Source organism: Antechinus flavipes, chromosome 1 (genome assembly GCF_016432865.1).
Source record: "Antechinus flavipes isolate AdamAnt ecotype Samford, QLD, Australia chromosome 1, AdamAnt_v2, whole genome shotgun sequence".
NCBI lineage: Eukaryota > Metazoa > Chordata > Mammalia > Dasyuromorphia > Dasyuridae > Antechinus > Antechinus flavipes.
This window is the reverse complement of record NC_067398.1, coordinates 587,579,917-587,606,912: the sequence shown is the minus strand read 5'-3', so window position 1 is coordinate 587,606,912 and position 26,996 is coordinate 587,579,917. Positions and strand designations below refer to the sequence as shown.

The following is a 26,996-nucleotide window of genomic DNA, read 5'->3' as shown; positions in this document are numbered from 1 at the left end:
CTCAGTTAGGTCTCTTTGTCAAATAAATCCACTTCCATCAAAATATGTCCTCATACAATATCGTTGTTGAAGTGTATAATGATCTCCTGGTTCTGCTCATTTCACTTAGCATCAGTTCATGTAAGTCTCGCCAGTCCTCTCTGTATTCATCCTGCTGGTCATTTCTTACAGAACAATAATATTCCATAACATTCATATGCCACAATTTACCCAGCCATTCTCCAATTGATGGGCATCCATTCATTTTCCAGTTTCTAGCCACTACAAATAGGGCTGCTACAAACATTTTGGCACACACAAGTCCCTTTCCCTTCTTTAGTATTTCTTTGGGATATAAGCCCAATAGAAACACTGCTGGATCAAAGAGTATGCACAATTTGATAATTTTTTGGGCATAATTCCAGATTGCTCTCCAGAATGGTTGGATTCGTTCACAACTCCACCAACAATGCATTAGTGTCCCAGTTTTCCCGCATCCCCTCCAACATTCATCATTATTTTTTCCTGTCATCTTAGCCAATCTGACAGGTGTGTAGTGGTATCTCAGAGTTGTCTTAATTTGCATTTCTCTGATCAATAATGATTTGGAACACTCTTTCATATGAGTGGTAATAGTTTCAATTTCATCCTCTGAAAATTGTCTGTTCATATCCTTTGACCATTTATCAATTGGAGAATGGCTTGATTTCTTATAAATTTGAGTCAGTTCTTTATATATTTTGGAAATGAGGCCTTTATCAGAACCTTTAACTGTGAAGATGTTTTCCCAGTTTGTTGCTTCCCTTCTAATCTTGTTTGCATTAGTTTTGTTTGTACAAAGGCTTTTTAATTTGATGTAATCGAAATTTTCTATTTTGTGATCAGTAATGGTCTCTAGTTCATCTTTGGTCACAAATTTCTTTCTCCTCCACAAGTCTGAGAGATAAACTATTCTATGTTCCTCTAATTTATTTATAATCTCCTACTTTATTCCTAGGTCATGGACCCATTTTGATCTTATCTTGGTATATGGTGTTAAGTGTGGGTCCATGCCTAATTTCTGCCATACTAATTTCCAATTATCCCAGCAGTTTTTATCAAATAATGAATTCTTTTCCCAGAAGTTATGGGCTTTGGGTTTGTCAAACACTAGATTGCTATAGTTGACTATTCTGTCTTGTGAACCTAACCTTTTCCACTGATCCACTAATCTATTTCTTAGCCAATACCAAACGGTTTTGGTGACTGCTGCTTTATAATATAATTTTAGATCAGGTACAGCTAGGCCACCTTCATTTGATTTTTTTTTCATTAATTCCCTTGAGATTCTCGACTTTTTATTGTTCCATATGAATTTTGTTGTTATTTTTTCTAGATCATTAAAATATTTTCTTGGAAGTCTGATTGGTATAGCACTAAATAAATAGATTAGTTTAGGGAGTATTGTCATCTTTATTATGTTCGCTCGGCTGATCCAAGAGCACTTAATATTTTTCCAATTATTTAAGTCTGACTTTATTTGTGTGGAGACTTTTTTATAATTTTGCTCATATAATTCCTGATTTTCCTTTGGTAGATAGAGTCCCAAATATTTTATGGTATCAACAGTTATTCTGAATGGAATTTCTCTTTGTATCTCTTGCTGTTGGGTTTTGTTGGTGATGTATAAAAATGCTGAGGATTTATGGGGATTTATTTTGTATCCTGCTACTTTGCTAAAATTATGAATTATTTCTAATAGCTTTTTAGTAGAATCTCTGGGGTTCTCTAAGTATACCATCATATCATCTGCAAAGAGTGATAGTTTGGTTTCCTCATTGCCTACTCTAATTCCTTTAATCTCTTTCTCGACTCTTATTGCCGAGGCTAGTGTTTCTAATACGATATTAAATAATAATGGTGATAGAGGGCAACCTTGCTTCACTCCAGATCTTACTGGGAAAGGTTCCAGTTTTTCCCCATTGCATATGATGCTTACTGGTGGTTTTAAATATATGCTCCTGACTATTTTAAGGAAAAGTCCATTTATTCCTATGCTCTCAAGTGTTTTTACTAGGAATGGATGTTGGATTTTATCAAATGCTTTTTCTGCATCTATTGAGATGATCATATGGTTTTTGTTTGGTTATTGATATAGTCAATTATGCTAATAGTTTTCCTAATATTGAACCAGCCCTGCATTCCTGGTATAAATCCTACTTGGTCATAGTGTATTATCCTGGGGATGATTTTCTGTAATCTTTTTGCTAATATTTTATTTAAGATTTTAGCATCAATATTCATTAGGGAGATTGGTTTATAATTTTCTTTCTCTGTTTTCAGCCTACCTGGCTTAGGTATCAGTACCATGTCTGTGTCATAAAAGGAGTTTGGTAGGACTCCTTCAATCCCTATTTTTTCAAATAATTTATTTAGCATTGGAGTTAATTGTTCTTTAAATGTTTGGTAGAATTCACATGTAAATCCATCTGGTCCTGGGGATTTTTTCTTAGGGAGTTGATTGATAGTTTGTTCTATTTCTTTTTCTGAGATGGGACTATTTAGGATATTTACCTCTTCCTCTGTTAGTTTGGGCAAGCTATATTTTTGGAGGTATTTTTCTCTTTCATTTAAGTTGTCGAATTTATTGGCATAAAGTTGGGCAAAGGAACTCCTAATTATTGCTCTAATTTCCTCTTCGTTAGTGGCGAGTTCTCCCTTTTCATTTTTAAGACTAACGATTTGATTTTCCTCTTTCCTTTTTTTAATCAGATTTACTAAGGGTTTGTCTATTTTGTTGGTTTTTTCATAGAACCAACTCTTAGTTTTATTAATCAATTCAATAGTTTTTTTACTTTCAATTTTATTGATCTCTCCTTTTATTTTTAGAATTTCAAGTTTAAATATATGCTCCTGACTATTTTAAGGAAAAGTTCATTTATTCCTATGCTCTCAAGTGTTTTTATTAGGAATGGATGTTGGATTTTATCAAATGCTTTTTCTGCATCTATTGAGATGATCATATGGTCTTTGTTTGTTTGGTTATTGATATAGTCAATTATGCTAATAGTTTTCCTAATATTGAACCAGCCCTGCATTCCTGGTATAAATCCTATTTGGTCATAGTGTATTATCCTGGTGACGATTTTCTGTAATCTTTTTGCTAATATTTTATTTAAGATTTTAGCATCAATATTCATTAGGAAGATTGGTCTATAATTTTCTTTCTCTGTTTTCAGCCTATCTGGTTTAGGTATCAGTACCATGTCTGTGTCATAAAAGGAGTTTGGTAGGACTCCTTCAATCCCTATTTTTTCAAATAGTTTATTTAGCATTGGAGTTAATTGTTCTTTAAATGTTTGGTAGAATTCACATGTAAATCCATCTGGTCCTGGGGATGTTTTCTTAGGGAGTTGATTGATAGTTTGTTCTATTTCTTTTTCTGAGATGGGACTATTTAGGATATTTACTTCTTCCTCTGTTAGTTTGGGCAAGCTATATTTTTGGAGGTATTTTTCTATTTCATTTAAGTTGTCGAATTTATTGGCATAAAGTTGGGCAAAGTAACTCCTAATTATTGCTCTAATTTCCTCTTTGTTAGTGGTGAGTTCTCCCTTTTCATTTTTAAGACTAACAATTTGATTTTCCTCTTTCCTTTTTTTAATCAGATTTACTAAGGGTTTGTCTATTTTGTTGGTTTTTTCATAGAACCAACTCTTAGTTTTATTAATCAATTCAATAGTTTTTTTACTTTCAATTTTATTGATCTCTCCTTTTATTTTTAGAATTTCAAGTTTAGTGTTTGACTGGGGGTTTTTAATTTGTTCCTTTTCTAGCATTTTTAGTTGCAAACCCAATTCATTGACCTTCTCTTTCTCTATTTTATACAAATAGGCCTCTAGAGATATGAAATTTCCCCTTATTACCGCTTTGGCTGCATCCCATACATTTTGGTATGATGTCTCATTATTATCATTTTCTTGGGTGAAGTTATTAATTATGTCTATGATTTGCTGTTTCACCCAATCATTCTTTAATATGAGATTATTTAGTTTCCAATTATTTTTTGGTCTACTTCCCCCTGGTTTTTTGTTGAGTGTAATTTTAATTGCATCGTGGTCTGAAAAGGATGCATTTACTATTTCTGCCTTACTGCATTTGAGTTTGAGGTTTTTATGTCCTAATATATAGTCAGTTTTTGTATAGGTTCCATGAACTGCTGAAAAGAAAGTGTATTCCTTTCCATCTCCATTACATTTTCTCCAGAGATCTATCATATCTAACTTTTCTAGTATTCTATTTACCTCTTTGACTTCTTTCTTATTTATTTTGTGGTTTGATTTATCTAATTCTGAGAGTGCAAGGTTGAGATCTCCCACTATTATAGTTTTACTGTCTATTTCTTCTTGCAGCTCTCTTAATTTCTCTTTTAAGAATTTAGATGCTACACCACTTGGAGCATATATGTTTAATATAGATAGTGCTTCATTATCCATGCTACCCTTTAGCAAGATATAGTGCCCTTCCTTATCTCTTTTAATTAGATCAATTTTTGCTTTAGCTTGATCTGAGATCAGGATGGCTACCCCTGTTTTTTTGACTTCACCTGAAGCATAGTAGATTTTGCTCCAACCTTTTACCTTTAACCTGCATGTATCTCCCCGCTTCAGGTGTGTTTCCTGTAAACAACATATTGTAGGATTCTGGCTGTTAATCCATTCTGCTAACCGCTTCCTCTTTATGGGGGAGTTTACCCCGTTCACAGTTATGGTTAGAATGACCAATTCTGTATTACTTGCCATCTTGTTAACCCCGGTTTATGCTTTTTTCCCTTCTTTCCCCTTTCCCCCCTTTCCAGTATTAAGCTTGTGAGCACCACTTGCTTCTCACAGCCTTCCCTTTTTAGTATCCCTCCCCCTGCCTTAGAGTTCCTCCTCCCATCTTACCCCTTTCCCTCCCAGTTTCCGTATTCCCTTCCTCTTAGCTTATTCCTTCCCTTTTCACTTTTCCCTTCTCACTTTTCAATGAGGTGGGAGAAGTTTCACCATAGATTGAATGTCTTAAGATTTTTCACTTAAAGCCAATTCTGAAGGCAGTAAGATACCCACTATATTCATCCCCCTCCATTCTTTCTCTCAGATATAATAGGTTTCCTATGCCTCTTCATGAGATGTACTACCCCCACTTTACCCTTTTTCTGGTACAATGTCCTTTCCACATCAATTTCTAGAACAAGGTATACATGTATTTTTTATACATCTATATAGTCAAAATATAGTTCCCAAGATTAATCTTTACCTTTTTAGATTTCTCTTGAGTTCTATATTTGTAGATCAAACTTTTTGTTAAGTTCTGGCTTTTTCATCAGAAATAGATGAAATTCGCTTACTTCGTTGAATGTGCATCTTCTTTCCTGGAAAAAGATGCTCATTCGCACTGGGTAAGTTATTTTTGGTTGCATACCAAGTTCCTTAGTCTTTCGGAATATCATATTCCAGGCCCTTTGATCTTTTAATGTGGATGCTGCCAGATCCTGGGGGATCCTTATTGTGGCTCCTTGATACTTGAATTGGGTTTTTCTGGCCGCTTGCAATATTTTTTCCTTCGTCTGAGGGTTCTGGCATTTGGCCACTATATTCCTTGGTGTTTTGATTTTAGGATCCCTTTCAGTGGGTGATCGATGAATCCTTTCAATGTTTATTTTTTCCTCTGTTCCTATGACTTCTGGGCAGTTCTCTTTGATAATTTCCTGGAAAATAGTGTCCAGGTTCTTTTTTTCAATCATTCTTTTCTGGGAGTCCAATGATTCTCAGATTGTCTCTCCTGGATCTGTTTTCCAGGTCTGTTGTCTTCCCCAGAAGATATTTCACATTCTTTTCCATTGTTTGATTTTTTTGGATTTGCTTGACTGATTCTTCTTGTCTCCTCGAGTCATTCAATTCCAATTGTTCAATTCTGATTTTCAGTGAAGTATTTTCTTCACTCACTTTTTAAAAATCTTTTTCTAATTGTCCCATTGAGTTCTTTTGTTCTGTGGAATTTTTTTCCATTTCAACAATTTTGTTTTCCAGTTCACCAATCCTATTTTTCAAGGATTTGGTTTCTTTATCCACTCTCTCTTTAACTGACTTCTCCAGGCTCTTTTGCCAAGCCTCACTCTGCTTTTCCCATTTTTCTTCTAGCTCCCTTGTGAGAGCCTTTTTAATTTCCTCCATGAGGTTCATCTGTGCTGAGGAACATATGATCTCCTCCTTTGGGGATTCACCTGGGGACTGTCTGTTTTTAGTCTCCTCAGGATTTAGAGTCTGCTCTCTATCTGTATAGAAGCTGTCAAGGGTTAAAGTCCTCTTCAGTTTCTTGCTCATTCTGTCTAATAATCAAAGACAAACTAGCAAGGAAAAACAGAAAAAACTGGAGTCTTTCTTTGGGGGAGGGGCTGGGTGGTGTTACTGAGCTTCCTCTACAGACTGCGGGGGCGGGGGGGCAGCAGTGAGGCACTAGCCCTACTGTGCTGCGCCTGCGCTCTGAGATCTCAGAGTGTGCTGAGTCACTGTGGGGGGGGGGGCGGAAGGGGGGGACGGCCAGGTCCCGAGAGACTCCAGCTGTTTAGGGTTGTATTCTTCAACCCCGGTGTTTTTAGCTTCTCTGCTAGGCTGCTGACTTGCTGCCGGAGCAAAGTATCCAGTCCTGTAGCGAAGCTCTCCCGGCAGAGACAGCTGCGATCACTCCCCACCCCCTCTCCAGTCTGCTCCCGTGCTCTCACTGCCGCTGCCCGCGCCTGCGCCCGATCTAAAACCGTCCCAGCCCTCCAATAAAGACAGACCTTTCTTGGCGAATCTCAAGGATGGCTTCTCTTGGTAACTATTTGTGTTTTTTTTTTTTTTTTCAGTCAAGCATTAATTCAGAGGCTTGTAATGAAATGGATAGTGAGAGAAAGCATGGAGCTACACAGCTATGTGCCTCCTCTTCGCCATCTTCAATCATTTTCCTAAAACACAGGTCTGATCATGTCACTGCCTAATCAATAAATTCTAATGGCTCCCTGTTAACCTCCAAAAACAAATACAAAATGTTCTATTTGCCATTCAAAGATTATAACCTAATCTGCTTCAATCTATTCAGATCCTCATCAAGGATATAATAGTGGTTCAATTGGAGGCGGTTCCCCTTTACCCCTACACAGATGCCTATGGAATGCACACAGGCTAAAGGGGTATGTTGACTTGTATAAAAGTAGGTAGTTCTTCTAGGCCACTGGATCTTTATGTCTTTGACATCTGAGAACTTATAGGAGTTGTTCAAGTCTTTATCCCTGAACCAGTCAGGTCCTTAAGAGACATTTCTTTCCTATTTGCTTACTGTTATTGTTTTTGCTTATGCATCTATTCTCCCTTTTATGTAATAGAAAATTAGACAGCTACCAAATCCTTTTCCAATGTGACCTGGGAGGAGGTTTTACTTTCTCTAAAGAGACTAGAGATACTATCCCTATTTCAATGGGAGAGGATATATGGAAAATGGAATGGAAACTGATACCATTTGAGTGTCTCACAAGCAAGAGAGATGTACCACTATCATATTCATGGGCAAAAAGTAGTTTCTCATAAGCAGGAAAGCAGAAAAGCAAATACCACAAGAGACATATTATCTATCTATCTATCTATCTATCTCTGAATCCCCCCAACACCTTTGACCTAACATAGACAAAGCTTTGAGATAAATACGAGCTTAACTTTCTGTTCCTTGGGACAATTCTATTACAACTGGGACTGTGCTCTTATACATAAATTAGTCAAGGAACAAAATGAGAGGATACTGCAATATAGGCAGAAGGGTCCTAAAAATGGAGTTGAGAGGACCTGAGAGACCAACTTTAGAATTTTACATAGGATCATCCTAGCCTAGGGTTCTCTCTAGCTAGGGCTGTTGGCTCATGCAAGAGAGTTAAGAGTGAACCTTTATTCCTAGGAGAGCAGCTATAGAGATGCCTGAGTTTTTCACAGATCAGTGTTTCTCCCTAACCACAAGCAGATGGAATTGTTTCATGATTATTGAAACTATAGAATATAAACTCCTTGAGGACAGAACCAATTTGATTTTTCTCTTTCTGTTCCTTACATTTAGCTGAATATCTTATACATAATAGGCAATTAATAAATACTTTTAAAAAATGAGACAAATGCTGTTTCTTGATAACTATTACTTTTGTCATGAGGGATGAGGTTGATATTGGGGTTGAAGATTTGTTAAGCATAAGTCTTTTGGTAGTAGATGCTTAGTTCAGAAATAGTGTACAGGAAGTTGGGGGTGGAGTTGGGGAAAGGAATAAAGCTCTGAGGCTGAAAGTAAAGCCACGGTTTCCTCTAGAGAGCCACACAGTGGGAGGAGAGAATCAACAGTCCTTTATGGGTGTGTTTATATATTCATGTGCTTTCAAATATATGTCTGTTAAAGGAAAGAGGGGAAAGGGAGGGGGACCATCCCTTCCTCCTTGTCATTGAAACATAGTACTCCCTTGCTCTGTCTCCTCCACCCCCACCACACTTACTGCTAGCCAAGCAGTACTCATCAAGTCACTGATTCTCAGAGCCCATCTACTCTAATATGTCCCTAAAACAAGATTCTCCTCTAAAATAACACAATAAGTGATTTCCAGATCCCTCCTGGAGATTTCCAGAGATAGGGAATTCATTACAATACTAATCAGTCTTTGTGACTTTTGGACAGCTCTAATTATAAGGAGGATTTTTCCCTTGATATATTTTTCCCTTAATAAATGCACTGTTTATTATAAGTTTGTTAGAATCTTCATTTAAAATATTGGTGCAGATTGACAGAAAATAATGAAAATATTTCCAGTTATTTAGAGGTTTTATCTGTGAAAAAAAAGTTTTACTGTTTTATTTTTTCCTAATAGTATTTTATTTTCCAAATACATGCAAAGATAGTTTTCAACATTCACCTTTGCAAAACCTTGTGTTCCAAATTTTTCTCCATCCCTTTCTTCTTCTCCTTCCCAAGACATCAAACAATCCAATATAGGTTAAGCATGTGCAGTTCTTCTAAACATATTTCATATTCATCATGCTGCAAGAGAAAATTCAGATCAAAACTTTCCCTGACATTAAATCAACATCAGTCTTTCTGTAGTTTCCATGTACTGGTTGGTCCAAATTCATCCTTCTGGGATCAAACATCACAAATCTAATCTTTTTTACACACGAAGCTTTTCACATCATTTAACTACAGCTTCAAATCTTCTCACTAGTTCATTGTTCAGATGTTAGGTGATAATTCCACTTTCAGCAAGAAGCCTATCCTAATCCCTGTTAATGCTAATGCCTTCTTTCTGTTGAATACTTCCAGTATTCTACATATGGTTTGTTTGTGAATAATTATTTACATGTTCTCTACCTTTAAAGGTGATCACTTTTAGGCTTTAAAGACTAAAGATTTTGTTTATCTTTGTATTTTCAGCATTTAGTACACAGCCTAACACATAATGGGTGCTAAATTTGTGCTTATTGATTTGAATTGACTTGGCTAGATTTTAGCTTCCAAATTCTTTCACTATTAATTAAAGCAAAGCTAGGCAAAGTGTTCTTACACAACACAATATCAAGATGAAAATTTACCATTTTAGTCACTAATCCAAATGTTTTTTCCAGAAATTTATAAAATAAATATTAAAAAATTTTTTTTTAGCTAAGATGTTTTTGTAAGCATGACAAGCAAGGAAATGATGAGGAATTTTTCACCAATGATGGAGAAAGAAGAAATAGGATTAAATTGTAGTTGGTAAAAATGTCAGTCATCTGGGGAGACATAAGGTCATTTATGCTCTCACAGTAAACTGAAGAATCTTCTATGACTATGTGGATGAGATGCATTGTGCTAGCAGTGGTAGTAGATGGCAGGCATTCTGTGCTAATCTTTTTTTTTTTTTTTAATTTCATCGTTCCCAATCTCAGTATCACTGTCCTTGACAGAAAACATACAGAATAATAATTCAGTAATCCTATCCTTTTTCTAATTATCCATTATTATCCTTAGTTGTTATATTATCTACCCTCTCTGTGATACGCTTTCTTTGCTCTTTCTCTTGTCTCTAACATGGCTTAAAAAGCTTTTTTTTTTCATCACCTGCCTCAAACCATTTTCAGTTCTAACAATTCTGATGCTATTCTTAAAAAACCATACCAATCATTATTATGATTATGATTAAAATATCTTTCTTTGCTTTCATTTTCCCTATATTTCTTTTAAAAATAATCTAAGTTGTTCAGTGAGATGCCCATGCAATCATGTTAGTCTCTAGAAAATGTTCCTTTTTCTCCTTCATAAGATTTATTTTTCTTTGTGTCTTCAGAATTTCACAGAATTTCGAAATTTGAGAGTTAAAAGAAGCTTCAGCACATATCTCATGCAATCCATACACAAAAGATTTCATTCTCAAAAGCTTCTTTTTGATATTGACTTCTACTGTAGACTAGAAAATGATTAATGGGACATAAGATCATAAATTTGGAGATGGAAAAGACTTGTAAAGGCCATCCAATCCAGCTGAAATCCAGATATCTACCTGCCCTTTCCCTAATCTTCTTTCCTGAAATCTAGGGTTCATGTCACACTTCTCCTGGCTTAACTCTTCCTTGTCAGAAGTTCTAAGGTAGAGTGATCACTTCTCAGATTTCTTATTATTTCATTATTAGGAACCAGTTTCTCTTTACTAACAATTAAGTCCATAGCAGAAATTTCCCTTGTAACTTCTTCCACTCATTTTTATTCCCCCTTTACTATATTTTAAGAAAGCAAAATAAGGGACCTGGAACCTGGCAGAGGGACAAATCCCACCCTCACTGAGAAGGCACATGTGAAGTTATGTGAAATTTTTTCCATAAAAGTCATGAGGTGAAAGAAAACATAAATCTCCTCCCTCTTTCCCTCCAAATCAAGAAAAATAAAGTTTAAAAAGCATATTTTAATCTGTATTCAAAAACAATCAATTGTTTTTAGGATATGAATATCATTTTCCATCATAAATCCTTTGGAATTATCTTGTATTACTATATTGCTGAGAACAGCAAAGTCATTCACAGCTGATCATTCAACATTGCTGTTACTTCCTCATGGAGGACTTTCAAGATTTTTCTGAGAGCATTTCCCATAGAACAATAGTATTCCATCATAATCACATACCACATTTTATTCAGTCATTCCCCAATTGATGGACATTGACTCAGTTTCCAACTCTTTTCCCAGAGAAAAGAGCTGATATATTTTTGTACACATAGGTCCTTTTCTTTTAAAAAAAAAAATCTCTTTTGGGACACATGCATCATAGTGGTATTGCATAATTTTACAGCTCTTTGGTCATAGTTCCAAACTGCTTTGCAGAATGGTTGAATCAGTTCACAATTTTCACCAACAATGCATTAATGTCCAACACTGATCATTTCTCCCCCAGCCACCTGCCCCTTTCTTTAGTCATTTCAGGGTTAATTTTGGCTTCTTCTTGTTGATGCATTCTCTGGGAGTAGCTAGGTAGTACAGTGGATAGAATGTTGGACTTGGATCCAGGAATACCTGAGTTCCAATTCTGCCTTGGACATTTACTAGCTGTGTAACTACAGACAAGCCATTTAATTGATGTCTGCTTCAGTTTCCTCATGTGTAAAATGGGGATAATAATAGTACCGATCTCCCAAAGATAGTGAGAAATCAAATAACACCTACAGTACAAAGCATTCTGCAAATCCTGAAGCATTCTATAAATGCTAGCTATTATTAAATTATTGACATTTTAATTATTATTAAAATGGTAATAATTTATCTTCATTGCTCAGTAGGAAAGGAAAAAGGGAAGCTGAGTTGAATAAGGTTGGAGGAAGTTTCTCTTTTTAACTTGGTAAGAACTAGCAGCAAAAGAATTGCCATCAAGCTATACGATATATGTAGTCCTTCAAGTAGAGGAGTTCAGAACCAACAAATTGGGAAACTCCACCCAAAGATTTCCTGGTATATTTGGAATGAGGGTAAGTGGTGAGGTGAAAGGAACTAGCATGACTACTTTTAACTTCCTGTGATGCTCTCCCAAGCTATTTAATATTTCCCTAATGGCTCTGCTTTTATTCATTTTCAGGCACAGATATATCCATATAGGTTCCCAGGTACACACAGGCTCTGACAGTGCTTGTTTACTCTCTCTCTCTCTCTCTTTCTCTCTCTCTCCCTCCCTTCCTCTCTCCCTCTCTCCCTCTCTCTCTCTCTCTCTCTCTCTCTCTCTCTCTCTCTCTCTCTCTCTCTCTCTCTCTTTCTCTCTCTCTCTAACTCTTTCCAGGTCCAAAGCAGAGGTCAGGAAGCTGCCTTTCCATTTTGCAAATAGCATGGATGGGGGGAAGGTGATGAACAAAGCAGGTTACTATCATGCGATTGAGTTTTCTTTTTCTAAAAGAAGAGGAAGTTTGCTGCTGCACTGAAAGATAGTTATTTTCAGGGAACAGGAAAAAAAAGGAAGGAAGGAATAGACCATGTGGAGAGCAGGGAGGAGAGTTATATCAACTTAAGGAAGCTGTTCAGATAAGATGACTTAAGAAAACTTTAAGAGCATCTATCACACACACACACACACACACACACACACACACACACATATACACACAATTGAAATTGGTTATGACCATAGATTTTAATACTTATTGAAAGATTGCATGTTAATCTTCCTCTAATCTTACTTTGATATAATGGATTTGAGACAATATGAAATATTTGGAATACACACATGAGTTTCTCATTTGAGAGAAAATGCATATTTTTAAAGAGAGAGGGACCTTGCTTCCTTTCATCTCTACCTCCTGTAGCATCAGCTTCCAGAAAAGGTAACACATTTTAAATTTCATTCATGACCTAGAGAGTAATTCATATGTTGATAAAGTAATGGTCCTGAAATGTTTAATTCTTTGGTATCACTTTAGGACACAGCAGAAGGCACCAATGAGGAGGCAATTTTGATGATACGGAATATATATTACATTCAAAAATCAGGTGAACAATGGGTTAATGGTCAGATATGCCAATGGATAGACCATCCACAAGGTTCAGTGCAATTTAAACACATCATCATCGAATAGACCCTCCACCTTCCTATCTGCCTTCTCTTTCTTCGGTCTCTTTTGTTGGGTCATCTTCAATGAATTAATTAATTTATGCATGAATGAAAAAAGGTCTTATTCAACACTTACTGTGTATAAAGTACTATGGAATACCAGTAGAAAAGCAAGACAATCCTTACTATCAAGGAATTCACTCTAATTGGGGAGGGGAGAGGCAGAGATTAGAAGGGCAAGAAATCAAGCATTCAGTAAGCACCTGTTATGTGCTTTGTTAAGTGCTTTAGATATTCTGTATAAGAGGTTTCAGCTACGAGTCAGATGGAAAGTCCTTGGTCCTTAGAAGGCAATGACAAAGCAAAATGGTAATTCATCTTCTTTAATGTTATTTTCACAGACAAATACACTTCCATTTCATCATATTATAGTCTCTAATTAGGATGATCTCATGGTGCTATCCTGGGCCCATTTTTCTCCTCTTTTTATATTCTCAGTGACCTCATCAGCTCCTCTGGGTTTAATTATCATTTCTTATGAGGAGCTCAATGATCTCAGAAAAACTTGGAAAGGCTTGCGCAAAATAATGGAGAATGAAATGAGGAGAACTAAGAGAACATTGTATACAGTAACAGCAATATTGTTTTAAGAATGACTTTGAGTGAATGAGTCATTTTGACTATTATAAACAAATTATCTAAAAGTCATATAAAGAAAAATGCAATCTGCATCCAGAGAAAGAACTGTTAAATAGAATTATATATAGAATGGGTTTACACACATACACCCACACTTGTGTGTGTGTGTAGGTATTTGTCTAATAGTGGCAATGGGGGAAAGAAAAAATTTGTATAATAAATTTGTTATATATTTGGAAGGAATAGCAAGTTGTGCATGGTGGATTTGCAGTTTCATGTGCAGTTATCTTTTCAGGTGTATTGCAATACAGAAGGGCTTGTTTTGTTCCATTAGAATAAAATAAAATAAAATAAAAACTTATCATTTTCAAGTTAATGAGTTCCTGATCAATATTTTCAGCCAAAGCACAGGTGCAAAAGAAATGGTTCTAACTCTATTCAGACTCTTCCTCTTTGCTTAGTAAATCCCACTTCCTCTTACTTTCCTAATATACAATGTCATTGAATCTCTATCTACCAAAAGATAAACTATTCCTTCTTCTCAATTCATTAATCATTTTCTCAGCACCATTGATATCAACATCATTCCTTCTGTGACATACTCCAGTTCTGTTTGTCTCTTGCAACATGTCTTCTGTAATTCCCTTTCCATAATTAACAAACTTCTCCCTCTCCCCCAGTAAGACTGAATCTGGTGCCATATTTTTCAGTATGGTCACATCATTTCTCATGCTCCCCTATTTTACTCACTAGTATACAATTATAACTCTCTTCTTCTTTGACATTCTCTTTATTAAATTTTTCTTTCAGTCTAGATGCTGGTGGCTTTTATTTCTTCAACCCTCCAGGTCTTTATTCTTCAGTCTTAAAATGATCATTATCTGGCTCAAAGTCTTCCTTGACACCATGGCTCTTGCCTTTATATAAGAAGATTTCACCATATACTTTGATCACTCAGTTCCTCAGTGTACTCAACTTCCATGGATATATTCTTCCATTCCATTTAGCTACATACAAGGATGGTTATTTCCTTCATTTCATCATAAGCCAGTATTGTTCAACTTATGCAATCAAAAACTCTGAAATTACTTTTTAATGATCACAATTTTTCCTCATTCTTTCTTTCCCTATGTCTGCTGTATCCCAAATTATTCTTCCACCTCATTGTGGTTTCTATTTTCTTTATATTTTCTAAGGCTATGGCCACTGATTTGCCTTCATTTTTATTTCTTTCCAATGCCATACTTTTAAAAAGTTCAGTTCCATACTGTCTTCTACTTTTAAGCATCATGTTTTCATGTTCTATTTTCCATTCAAGCCATATTATACCCCAATCCTGGATTACTCCCAACATCTTCCTCCTCTGATCCTGCTCATATGCTACTGAATGGAACTGAAGAAAGCCAAGCAATATGTTGACTGGATCCAGTACAAATTTATGTTATCTAATCTCAAACAAGTCCTCACTGTGTTGAGGAAAAAGTTTTATTCCTCCCTAATTGACTCTCTGTCCTAGTCTCTGTGATGATTATTGCAAACCTTCTCTTCTCTCTCTATCTCTCCCACACCACCCTCTATATTGACTCTTACATCTAAAGATTTTGCCTTACAGAGCTCAATCTCCACGGGCTCCTATTTTCCTCCATTTCTTCATCTTACCATTGCTTGACATTATCTCCCAGCCTTTCCTTTATTACTCCAGTCTCTGTTGAAGAAGATACCCTTTTGCTTACCAAGGTCATCCTCTTACATGTATCCATAATCCCATCCATTTTTTTTTGCCTTCTTCAGTACATTTATTATCTCAGTCATCTCTTTAATCTTCAATCTTTCCTTTTGTTCTGACTCTTTCCCTGATACCAAATACACTCAAATTTTTCCCCTCCTTAAAAAAATCCAAACAAAAACTCACTTCCTTAGACCCTATTGTTCTCTCAAGTTATCATCTTGTATCTCTCTTTCTTTTCTCAATCAAACTCTTAGGGGCAAAAAAATATATTTATACTCATTGCCTCCACTTTTTCTACATTCAGGTCTTCCAACTTTAGCCCCAAGCCACTATTCATTGAACCACTTAAATGCCATATAATCCATATTTCCATAGAGGCCATATAAATACAATTTCATAATTTTGCATTTGTGGACAATGAGGCATGGAGACTTTAGTTTTTTTTTTTTTAATTTAATTTCTTCCTTTTCTTTCTTTCTTTTTATTTTTTAAAAATTAATAATAGCTTTTTATTTTCAAAATACATGCAAAGATAATTTTCAACATTCACCCTTGCAAAACTTTGTGATCCAGAATTTTCTCTCTTATTCCCCTCCATCCTCTTCCCCTGGACAGCAAATAATCCTAAATAGATTAAACACGCATGATTCTTCTAAACATATTTTCATATTTATCATGTTGCACAAGAAAAATCAGATCAAAAGGGAACATATGAAAAAGAAAAAAGCAAGCAAACAACAACAAAAAAGGTGAAAATACCATGTTGTGATCCACATTCAGTACCCATAGTCCTCTCTTAGGATAAAGATGACTCTCTCTATCACAAGTCTATTGGAAATGTCTTGTATCACCCCACTGTTGAAAAGAGCCAAGTCCACCACAGTCATCACATAATGTTGTTGCTATGTACAATATTCTCTTGGTTCCATTCACTTCATTTAGTATTAGTTCATGTAAGTCTCTCCGGGAAGCCTGGAGATTTTAAGTAACTTGTTTATATAGTTCAAAGATAGGTGGTAGACTACTGGACATGGAGTCAGAAAGACTTGAGTTGTTATCTGCCCCCAGATAATGACTTATAGCTTTCTGTAATTTTGGGCAAGTTTCCTCTTTTGCCTCAATTTCCTCATTTGTAAAATAGAGATAATAACACCTACCTCACAGAATTATTATGAGGATCAAATGAAATAGCATATTTAAAGTTCTTTGTTAACCTTAAATGTTTTATGCTAACTATTAAATTATAGAAGTAGGGGGCAAAACAGAAATGCACAAAACAGTGAGGCTTGTTATGTTAGGTCAGTGAATTGTCCTGTTCTCAGCTTCTCCTGAGATAGCTAATCACTACTGAACCCTATGTGGAAGTCTTCTGGAGATGATAACCAAAAACTTGTCTGATTAAGATTATGGGGGTGGGAAGCAGATAGGTTTTTGCCACTGGGGATTTGCCTGACATATTCTAATAATAGCCACTATACCAGCAATAGGATCGCTGAATGGGTGGAAAGCCTGGGAATATGGCCATTTAATATCTTTAACATTACATCCCTTCATTAAACCTCTCTTAGTTGGATTTCAGTCACTTTGTTGATGTAATAGAAAGTAGGAGAATCTGATACCTTCACTTTGTTTTTTCCTACTTGACTATTAATTCTATTAGTTCTTCCTTTTTTCATGTTAGTTCCTTATGGTCCTTTAGTGTTGGGAGGAAAAATGAGAAGATCAAGAAAAATGCATCCTTCAATCCTCGTGAGCTTAGGGATAATGGTCAATTCTTCCTATTCAGACCTGGACTGGATTTGAAAAGAAACCTTTCAACTATAGAGCTAGACTCCATTGGCTGTGGTATCCCTTGACCTGGATGCTTCAGAAAGTTCTTGCTTTAGGAACATAAGCATATAAGTTGCTGAGCTGCACAAAGCGACATAGGTTTAAAAACCAGCTCTGTGATTTCATTGACATAGAGAGCTCCTACAGGTGAACCACCTCTTGACTACTACAAGTGGATACCACCACTGAAATTTCTAGTCTCAGAGATTTGTCTAAAACGTTAAATTATTTTCTCAGGTTAAGTCAATAAGTCAACAAGCCTAGTAACTAGTTACTAGGTGGTATAACAGATAGAATGTAACTAGTTACTAGGTGGTATAACAGATAGAATGTAACTAGTTACTGGGTGGTATAATAGATAAAATGTAACTAGTTACTGGGCAGTATAACAGATAGAATGCTAGACCTGGAGTCAGGAAGACTCATCTTCCTTCAAGTCTTTTCTCAGACACTTTCTAAATGTGTTACCCTAAGTAAGTCAGTTTCCTCATTTGTAAAATGAACTAAAGAAGGAAATTGTGAACCATCTAAAATCTTTGCCAAGAAAAACCCCAGATAGGTAACAAAGAGTTGGACATGACTGAAAATGACACATGTACCAGGTTACCATCCTGAGTAAAAAGAAAAGTCTCTTCCCTCAAAAAGCTTATATTCTAATAGAAGAAAGCAACATAAAATGGTGCTTCAAGGAGTAGGAAGGAGAAACTGGAGCTGAGTGATATTTATTAAGTCCAAAGAATGAGGAATAGTTGGTTTGGGTCCTTACCCAAAATGGAGTGTCTTGGAAAAATTCACCATTGGTACAAGAAAACCACAAAATCAGAGCCAGTATGTATCAGAGATGGAACCTGAATCCAGGTCTTTCTAATTTCAAGTGTAGGAAAAAAAAGACAACAAAACTAAAGAATGTGTGGTTAGCATCCTAACTCCATTTGGCCTATGTGGTCTAATGACAAAAGCATGACATAAAAATATGCATCTCCTGAGATGAAGATTACAGATACTCCAGCCTCTGTATTCTCTGCTGTTTGCAAAAATAAGTCCCACTGAGCTGAGAACAGTCAGATACTCTAAAAAAAAAAAAAAATCCCCTCAGCCATTCTTCTCGCCTTTGAAGGAGCTAATCTGTTTTTTAATTGTATCATTTTTTTTCTCCTTCTGGTATTAGTTCAGTAATTTGATGGAATCAAAATCCTTATGTTCCTTTGCAAATTCTCTGTCTCTTTCTCTGTCTCTGTCTCTTTCTCTCTTCTTTCTCTTTCCCTTCCTCCCTCCATTCTTCCAATCTCTCTCTCTCTCTCCCTCTCTCTCCCCCCTCTTTTTTCTTCCCCCCTTTCTCTTCTTCCCCTCTCTCTGTCTCTCTCTCTTTCCCTCCCTTTCTCTGTGTCTCTTTCTGTGTTTCTCTGTCTTTCTCTTTCCCTCCTTCCCTCCCTCCCTTTCTGTCTGTTTCTGATTTTCTCTGTCTCTGTGTGTGTCTCTTTCTGTGTCTTTCTCCCTTCTTCCCCCTGTCTCTGTCTCTCTTTGTCTCTGCCTTTGTCTCTCTGTCTCTCTCTCGCATACACATAAATAATTGCTGAGATTAATATATGTAGGTCTCTTGGCAAGAATTTTACCCTTGGGGAAAAATAAATTTAAATAGGTCTTCATTTATTATTTTATTCATTAGCTCCAAGGGCACCTTCATATGAAGCTTTTTCACTGTTTGTGCTTCCTCTAACAGTTTATTTTGTCTTTATTTTGTTCATATTTACTTAGTAGATAGAGAGCTGGCCTCAGGTCAAAGAAGACTAGGTTTCCAGTGCTTCCTTGATACATACTGACTATGTGATTCTGGGGAAATTATTTAGCCTCTCAAAGATGTAGGCAGCTCACTAATGACTGTGAGTTGCAGAGAAGAGTTGCAGTATTAGAGAGACAGTCCTTACTGGGAAGGTCTCTGTGCCTGCAAAAATCAGACTCAGTCTCCAGCCTGTTTATAGTCATAGATTACATTTATATGCAACTAGGTGACAATGAATAGATCAGTGCCTGGAGTAGGAAAACGAGTTCAAATACAGCTTCAGATATGTACCAACTGTGTGATCCTGGGAAAGTCACTCAATCTTGTGGGCCTCAGTTTCCTCATGTGTAAAATGAGCTGCAGAAGGAAATGGAAGACCATTCCAGTATCTTTGCCAAGAAACTGCCCACAGGATCAGACTTGACTGAAACATGACTGAATAACTACAATATTCACATCACTCTCTAAAGCTTACAAAGTGCTTTGCTTATATTATTTCCTTTTATCTTCACAATAGCACTGTAAAATAGATGCTATTATCATTCCTATTTAATAAGTGAGGAAAATGAGGTAGACAAAGGTTAAATGGGTCATATAGCTAGTATCTGAAGTGAGATCAAACTCAGATCCTCCTAATCTCTAGTCCAGTACTCTATCCACTGTACACCAAACTGCCTCCTTATAGTTAGTTGAATATGTTGAAATCCCCAATATAATATAACCTTTTCAAGGTCAGATGTTTTATATCTGTCTTTTTATCCCCAACAGTTTACACCCAAGTGTAGGGTCTAATCAGTAATACCTCCTTCCCTTCTCTATTCTAATCAATAAAATTTCTGTTTGATCAACTCTGATAAAGGACGGGGGTGGGAGATACTAGTGATTAATATGCCATTCCTATAATTTAAGGACTTTTGTTTGGCATTTGTCCATTAGATATTAAGCCCTATAATCATTTTGAAACTAAATTTTCATTTATTTGGCAGGTCAGTGCCCATTAATTTCTCATAGAAAAATTCACACTAGAACATTTAGAACTAAAAAGTCAATTCTATTGGTATATGTGTGTGTATGTGTATGTGCTTTTTATAGGTATATTTCCTGTTTCCTGTTTGTAGAGCCAAGTTTTAAAAAAAAAGTTATCACCCTTACCTCACCTTTTTGTTTCTCTGTCAAATGATTAAGTAGAAAATATTTATTGATTATGAGTGATCTTGATTTCAGAGTTGTCAAGCTGCCTGTTGTGAGATTCATCTTAACATTGGAGAAAGCTTTGCCTGCTGTAGACCTCTGGGCCCAAATCTTGTAAGTCTTCAATTTTTTTCTTAATTCTTCTTTAAAATTGTCAGTTAAAAAATCTTTTACATCTTCGAAATTCAAACATGCTGTATTATCACCTGTGGAGTGAAGGTGGGTTTTGTTTTTGGCTGTTTGGAGCAAAAGAGGGCTCTTTGCTTGACTTGATATTTTGACATGGGGTTTCAATTTCCATTTTCAATCTTTGAGTACCATGAACGGAGCTGTTAAGAAGAGTCTCTCTTTACTCTCACCCCTGAAACTCCTCTCTAGTTCATACCTTTTCTACAAGGATTTGCATGAGGTGCAATTAATATTTGGAGCCAGAATGGGCATATTTGTGGAATCCTTTACCTATAGCAATGGTTCTTAACCTGGAGTCATGAACTTTCAAAAATATATATTTTGATAACTGAATTTCAGTATAATCGGCTTGTTTTTAATTCTCTATATTTTATTTTAAATTCTAAATGCTGAAATGTGGTTCATAGTCTTCAATGGATTGCAAAAGAGGTCCAAGTCAAAAAAGGAAGTTTAAGAAATTTTTCTATCTGTTTTTTTTCTGGATAAAAATATCTGTTAGTTGTCTACCGTTTTATTTTCCAAGCTCTGCACTTTAAAAACAACAACAACAACAACAACAACAACAACAACAACTAAAAGGAGATAGTGAAATTTTTACTTTCTTATTAAAATCTTTCTGAAATATCTCTTACCAGAAATTTTTAATTCTCTATCAAGGTGGGAACAGTACTGATTCCTTGAAAAGGAGAGATCATTCTAGGGGCCCATGTTTTCTGTATGTTTTTCTTGACAAAGATACTGGAGTGGTGTCATTTCCTTCTCCAGGAGATTAAGAGAAATAGAAGATAAATGATTCGCCTAGAGTCACACAACTAGTATGTATATAAGGCTGAATTTGAATTCAAATAGTCCTTACTCTAAGCCCCAAGTTTTATCTACTGAGCCACCTAGCTGTCTCTAAGAGAGGAAATAATCTATAAATAACTAGGTACATACAAGATATATATTAAGTGGAAGGTAATTTGAAAGGGAAAGGGACAACTAGGCGGAAAAAAAGAAAGGCCTCCTGAAGAAGAAGGGATTGGAACTGAGTCTTAAAAGAATGAAATGAATATTTTAAATAAGAGGATTACTTTTAAAGGATCACAAAAAGAAAACTAGTCTGTTTGGTTGGCTGACCGCTTTGGGGAAATGCTCTAGCCTTTACCATCATTTTACCTGATTATCAGGAAATAGAGCCTTTGTAAAATGATTTATCTAATGAATATCTGGGCCAGACTTGTGGTACATATGGTAAAAATGAAATATTTGCTAAAAGTGAACATAGGCAAAAACTAAATGATGTATTCTTTTGTTGCATTGACATTGGCAGGAGAGGGAGAAAGTTAACAGAAAAGGAAACTTTAACGGCTTAGCTTTTCTTCTGTTTGGTTCTTCCTGGCCAGGTCTTTGTGGCTTCACTAAACATTTATTTGTGAACAACCTAGATTTTCCTTAATATAAGGTGAAGATTAAGCCATTCTGATGTTAATTTTGGAGACCAAGTATTTGGTAGGAAACCTATTTCAAAGTTATTAAACATCCGGGTTTAAGTTATACACAAAATTCTGCTGTTAGTTGATGAGCTGACTCTCGCAATGTAATTGCAGTGTACACAAAGCTTTGGTCCCACTTCTGAATCCATATTGATTGGGAGCTTAAGAGGAAAGATAGATGGATTATAGCTTAGAAGAGAACTAAGCTAAGCTTTAATTAGGAAGGACTACTTTAATCAAAAAATCAACAAAGCATTTATTAAGCACCTATTCCACATCAGGAACTGTATTAAGAGCTAGCAATACAAAATTAAAAATGAAAAACGACTTTTGGTCTCAAGGAGCTTAGATTACCTGGAGGAATAGATGACATAGCCTAAGTAATTATGAACCAGATATATTACAGATAATTTGTGGTGGGGTTGGAGTAAGCATTGGGGAAATCAAGAAAGACTCCCTGTTCAAGGTAGCAGTTGAGATGAGCTTTGCAGGGAATTAGGGATTTTAAGAGGCAAAGGGGAGGGATTTATGAAGATGTAATGACTAAAATGAAATGAAAATGAAATAACTAAACTAGGGCCCTCCAGAATGCCCTCTCTTATCTAACTCTCTTTGTCTCCTTTAGTGTCTTCAACAGTGTGGTACACACAGGTGGCATTTAAGAAATGTATGCTGTTGTTACAGTAATGTTCATGTGTGTTTTAATTCTTTTAAATCTTGTTCCTTAGTATTTTATTTGCTTATGCTTCTCCTATAAGTTACAATGAGTCTGAAAAGCAATCTACTTTCAACTTATTTCTTTTTCATATTTGGACTGAGTTACATATTTCTCAAAGTCCAATTTGTTGGCTAACTTTACTTCTTCTAACTGGTCCATTAAATTAGGTAGAAAGGGGAAAGAAGACATGGCAGAGATGGTGTGTGTGTGGGAATACACTAGATGCAGAAAAGCAGCTAAATTTAGTGTTTGGAGGTCCACAATTTAAAACCAGTATTAGGGATATGCTGCAGCCAGCTTGAATTGATAGATGAAAGTCATTTACTAAATTTTCAGTGTGAGCTTTATACTTTGGAAATTAGTAAACACTACAAGCCAGGACTCAATTTATTGTCTTGTTGATTATGTAAATTTAATAAAAATGATTGAGAAAATATTTATAAAAATGTGTAAATCTTTTCAGAGAGCCAGTTGTTAAAGATTTATCAGCACACCTCTGGGACCTTAGAGGTCATTAATCTCCCCCTTTCAATTTAAAAGAGAGCAAAATCTTGGAAAGATTAAAATACTTGCCAAAGATCTCACAGCAAGTCATAGAACTGGGATTCAGAGTTTGATCTTCAAGTTCAAAAGATGCAACTCTTGGAGCAGCTAGGTGGTGCAGTGGATAGAGCAACAGCCCTGAAGTCAGTAGGGCCTGAGTTCAAATTTGGCCTCAGACACTTAACACTTCCTAGGTGTGTGATCTTGGCAAGTCACTTAACCCCAATTTGTCTCAGGAAAAAAAAAAAGCTACAACTCTTGAAACCTTATTGAAAAGGGAACTGAGGTCCAGAAATGTTAATTGTATGAGAACACAAGAGACTGTGTGGCCTTCAGTGAATAGTGTAAATTATAGAAATCTATCACTATAGTTGGAGAGATAAATATTTAACTCTAAATTATGATATGAGGGGAAAAACATAATGCTTTTGATACTTGAGAATTAGAGAAGGAGAAAGAATTCATTTCTGTCTCTCGGGGATGGATCAGAAGGTCCTACCCCATGTAAGAAGATTTGAGAGCATTAAAGCAACCTTTGTTCTTGTTTTTGTTTAGTTTCAATCATGTCCACCTATTTGTGAACCCTTTTGATGTTTTCTTGGCAGAGACACTGGAATGATTTGCCAATTCATTTTACAGATGAGGAAAGTAAGGCAAACTGGACTATGTGATTTGCCTAGAGTCACACAAATAGTAAATGTCTGAAGTTAGATTTGAACTCAGTCTGACTCCAGGCTTGGGGCTATACCACTAAAGTGACGTAATAGTGGCTAATCACTGTTGCTGTGACCATGTGGTCACTAAGGTTTGCCCCCTAGTAATTAGGAGTAAGAACATTGCTTTATTTTTTTTAGAAGAAAAAAAATCATTTATTAGCTAGTTTAGTTTTACTAAGCCTGTGAACCCCTCCAGGTTTTTTTTTTTTTTTTAAAAGAAAGTTGTCTAAATACAATCCTTGTCCCTCAACACAAGGATATACTTAATGCTTCTCATTTAAGTACTGACTGAATTCACTTCTGATTTCCTTCTAGGATCCTGTATAAATTTTTTAAAAAGCTTTTTATTTTCAAAATAATGCACGGATAATTTATCAATATTGACCTTTGTATAATCTTGTGTTTCAGATTTCCCCTTTCCCCCTTTCCCCTCCTAAATGGCAAGCAATCCAATATATGTTATACATATTAAAATATATGTTAAATCCAATATGTGTAAACATACAATTTTCTTGCTGCACAAGAAAAAGCAGATCAAAAAGGAAAGTAAATGAGTAAGAAAACAAAATGCAAGTGAACTATAACAAAAAGAGTGAGAATGTTATGTTGTGATCCACATTCAGTTCCCAGAGTCCTCTCTCTGGATGTATATGGCTCTCTTCACCACAAGATCATTGGAATTGGCATCAGTCATCTCATTAAGAACATTGCTTTAAATTGTCAACTAAAGGCAAAAGTAAACTGGGTCAACAACCTCCTTTTGCAGAGATCAGTATTCTCTAGATGTCTATCTGATTTGCCTTTTAATAGGGACCTTAGCAATAGAAGTTTATAATACAAAGCAGTTTCTAACAACCACTCATTCAGATTTGTCTTTTCATCCAAGAATATGAATTCTTTGGTGAAGGGAATTTCTCAGGAAGAAACTCAAACATCAGTGCAGGTCTGAAGTTGTTTGGCTACTAAGAATATTAGAAAGTTGACTGGAAAAGTAAGAGGTAAAGTGACTTGACCAATATAAAACAGTCAATATAAGATGGAGCCAGTATTTGGACCTGAATTTTCCTGATCCACAGAAATTAGTCTTCTATCTAATATATAGTTCAATGATTTTCACCCTTTAAAATAGGTGGTATTAATATTAATATCCTCATCTTACAGTTATTGAAACCAAGGTTCCATGATTTTCCCAGGTAGATGTAAGTTAATTTCAATTTAGGTAGATAGATAGATGAATGGATGAATGGATAGATGGATAACTAGATAGATAGATAATTGGTAAGTAGATAGGGAGAGAGAAACAAAATCAGAGACAGACACAGACAGAGACACACACAGAGACAGAGAGAGATAGGTAGACAGGTATAGATAGAAAGAGAGAGACAAAAGCAGAGACAGACAGACAGAGACACACACAGAGACAGAGAGACAGATAGACAAAGGGGCAGAAAAAAAGATGATTAGTAAGTAGATAGATAGATAGAAGATTGATAGGTAGGTAGACATAGATAATTGATAGATAATTGACAGACAGATAGGTAGACATAGAGAGATAATTAAGCAGATAATAGAAAGATAGATGACTAATAAGAAGATAGATATTTGGCTACAGTCATAATGAAGTCAATCCAAACTATGACTGGTGGGGAATGAAAAGCTGGCTGTGCTTCTGAGACCTCTATGAATAGGAGCTTTGGGGAGAGATTAAAAATTTTTTTTGGTACTACCTAACCAGAAGGCTAGAGAAAACTGAGGGTTCTGATGAACTGATTCAATCTGGGTAATAATTTTTCTAGTGATGAGCTTTTTCTAGTCAGAGGGAGCATGATGATGGTTAGTCAAAACTAAATAAGGTACTTGGTAGGAAATGAAAATTTCCTTTAACAGAGAAGTCAGTCATAGGACTCTTTATGTTCTCTCGTTGCTCTGGCTATTCTTTATTTCTTTCCTGAATTCCTTATCCTCTTCTCTCAGACCATAAATTTCAATATTTATACTCAATTTTCTTCTCTTTTCTATCTCATTCAAGTCTCAATAAGTCTTGCACTATCTACCCAGCTGACTCTCAAATCCAGATTTCCAAATGAATTTCTCTCTTGAGATCTAGTATAAATTTCCAGTGGTCTGGTTGCCATCACCTCAAAGTTAATATATAATGACTTTTACATTTTTGTCAATGGTAATGTCATTAGGAGAAAGGAAAAGGCAGGAGGAATTGGTTTCAGATTTTGATTTTGATATTGGATATGTTTGGTTTGAGGTACCAATAAGACCTAGAGAATAGAAAGCTCAGAGCCATCTTGAATTTCTTTTACTAACAATCTTACCTCTAACATCAAATCAGTTACAAGTTCTTATTGATTTTGCTTCTTAACTGTTTTTAACTGATATTATTTCATTTCTAATGTATCACTTTAATTTAGACTCTCAATAGTCATTTCTTGAACTACTCCAGTTTTCTAATTGACCTCCTTCTAATCTTGTCTACATAGTGTTGCCATCTTAATATTTCTAAAGCATAGCCCCAGTGACATCATTTTCAAATCATCAAAAGTTATTTCAATCAAAAAATTTTAATGGCTCTCTTTGGAATAAATGTTCAAACTTCAAAACATATTAGTCAAAGCAGCTTCCCAAGTCATAAATAGTTTGTGATATGCATTGTGGAGAGAACTACCACACTGGGATCTCCCCTAAACTGATAAAATCATAGATACTTTTTATATTTTCAGCATAAAGATCAAAGGACTATAAGGGCTTTATGAGAGCAAGTGATCACATATTTTGTAAGTCTGTAGAAACCTTAGAGATCATTCTGTCCAGAGAATCATAATCCTAGTGTTATAACCCCCTTTGGCAGTTTGGTGAATCTAATGGATTACTTCCCAAAATAATGTTTTTAAATGCATAAAATAAATTACATAGGATCACAAAGGAAATTATTATATTAATATAGAGTTGCTAAAGAAAAAGATTATGGGGTGCAAGTAAAGAGTCTCTGTTCTAATCCAGTGCTTTCATTTTTATCAATGAGGAAATCAATGAGGAAGAAATAAACTCATTCTTCTCTAAGGTCATATCTTGGAGTAAGTAGCAAAGCTGGAATTTGAACCTTGAGCATCT

General features: G+C 35.6%; 1 protein-coding gene across 1 annotated transcript in view; it reads left to right on the top strand.

The window, feature by feature from the left end:
• The window catches only part of NCALD (neurocalcin delta), a 413,773-nt gene that overhangs the window by 145,426 nt on the left and 241,351 nt on the right, over nt 1–26,996 (top strand). The window contains exon 2 of the mRNA XM_051970948.1: nt 20,266–20,346. The gene's annotated coding sequence lies outside the window, so the exon portion shown is untranslated. The remainder of the gene's footprint in view (nt 1–20,265; nt 20,347–26,996) is intronic.